Source organism: Pinus tabuliformis, chromosome 7 (assembly GCF_031772625.1).
Source record: "Pinus tabuliformis cultivar Carrire ecotype Pingquan chromosome 7, CPIR1, whole genome shotgun sequence".
NCBI classification, from domain to species: domain Eukaryota; kingdom Viridiplantae; phylum Streptophyta; class Pinopsida; order Pinales; family Pinaceae; genus Pinus; species Pinus tabuliformis.
The window spans coordinates 45,906,215-45,908,526 of NC_142293.1; positions in this window are offsets into that span (position 1 = coordinate 45,906,215).

Below are 2,312 nucleotides of genomic sequence, written 5' to 3' on the forward strand. Positions count from 1 at the left end.
GGGAAAATGGTTGATGAGTGATGAGTGAAGGATTATTCCCCCCTTTGTAGAGAAGATCATTGAAGAGATGATCTGTTGGATATGAAAACTACATATTGAGCCTACTCCCCTTGAGCATATTTTAAACATTATGAATATATTCAATAACAACACAGGAATTTATGACTCAAGAAAATATGACCTTTCTTATCATCAATGACTCATGATTACACAAATCACGGAGCACATTGGGGTTACATATTTGATGTAAGATTACATCAATTCCCAAAATAATGGTATTACATACATGAATGACTTGACCCCAATAGTCCATGATATAAGTTTAGAATAATTTAGAAGTTTGGTCTTTACATGACCTTTACATCAAGAGACAAATATAACATTTATAACCAAAACCATAGACCTCAATTAGTGACATAGAAAGACCATGATAGTCATCAACAACCATCATTATCCATATAGGAAGATGCAACATAAACCTATGATAGTAGCAACATGGTTAACAACATGAAGATCCTAATCACCAACATGTAAGATATTACCATCAACCTGTGACCACTATCCAATGTATCCAAGCATCAACAAGCACTGAACTTTGTATCATCAAGGTCAACATGCTCTCTCCATATATAATAAGGGTAACAATACCAATATCTTAAACCAAAACACCATAGGCAACATATACATATTCTTTCCATGCATCAAAAACATATGTGCAAACAAAGATAACCTTCAGTGATCACAAATATAGTCAGCAACATCACATCTTCAGTATGCATATCTTCAAGTTTTACCAACAATTTTACTAAGCTTGAGAAATATATAGGCATCGTCCATATGACATAATGATAGCATCATATCAATGTCAACAAGTAGTGAGTGAATCATAAATCATCATCATCAACCAATACCAACAATGACCAAGGCATACACATCCTATTCATCAAGTGTATCAAGTAGGATTAACTTCGCGAAGTGCAACTTAAGAAATATATAGGCATCATCCATGAAATCAACATCACTAATGATATGTACTCATCATGAACATCATTGTGCAACAAGGAATTCTTAAGAAACCATAATTCCAACAATGGAACATTTAGAAGCATAGCAAATGCTCCCCATGAACCTATGCCGAACTATTTACCGTCAAGGCTAAGATAGAAAGTTTGGCATGAGAAAAATAGAATGTCTAAGAACCTAGCATGGGGAGATTTTGTCCTACTACATTAAAACATGTTTTGGAAAAATCGATCAAAACTATGGATGGACTAGGTTTGGTCATTCCACATTGACCAAATCACTAAGGAGGGCATTGTTAAGAAGAAAAGGGAAAGGATGAAAAAATAACTCTTTCAGCTCAATTTTTTCTTTTTTCTTCATTTTCTTGGTCGCCATCAACTAACACCTTCCTTGTGAGTTCTATGGCATCCATCTCATTAATCGGAAAATTCATCAAAGAGTCACAACAACAATACCATTTTACAACATCTCATGAACCATCATCAACAAACCATCATTTCTAGGCAACATAAGGACATTATTAACAGTCTATAGCAAGTCAATGTTAGAACTAGAAAGCCAATAATAAATGATTGAAGCATATCTAAAACTCCCCTTGAGTCTGTCCCACTTTTCCTTCATCTGAGAGAAACATAGACGCCTATCTAGATCAAAACTCGCATATACATGCGACTATACTTCATGTGATCTACGTAAAAAAATTAAAATGTTAAAGTTTTCATAACAACAACTCCCCCTAAACATACCATACTCAGTTTTTTTTACTTCTACTTCATTCATACAATGTTAGTAGTATAAGCATCACCAAATGAATATCCAACAATAATAGAGAACGATCACCAAGATACTCATGCATAGCTCCCGCTGACATCATCCTCACTAATCTTGTGGACTTGATAATCATCACCTGCTCTTTCATGAGGTTATGTACCTCATGTTAATTCTCTAATCATTGTTATAAGTGTGCTTTTAATAGCAATCGATTGCAGTAGGGGAAATATTTGCTACGTTTCTGACTGATGGTCCTTCTTTCTCCCAATCTACCTACAATTTCTAACCATGTGATGGAAATTATCCCATATTTTGTTTCTTATTTAAATTCAATCATAGACCTTACGCCCAAATGAGTTACAAGAGAAAAAACATCCATGAAACCATACTTTATGCCTAGGGACTCATCTTGACTTTGATCAACGACATTTTCTTTCAGATGAGTGACTAAATTCAATTTCCTTTTGAAACATCTCATGAGTTTTTTTCTTGTTGTTTCACAATATAATTGAAGTTGT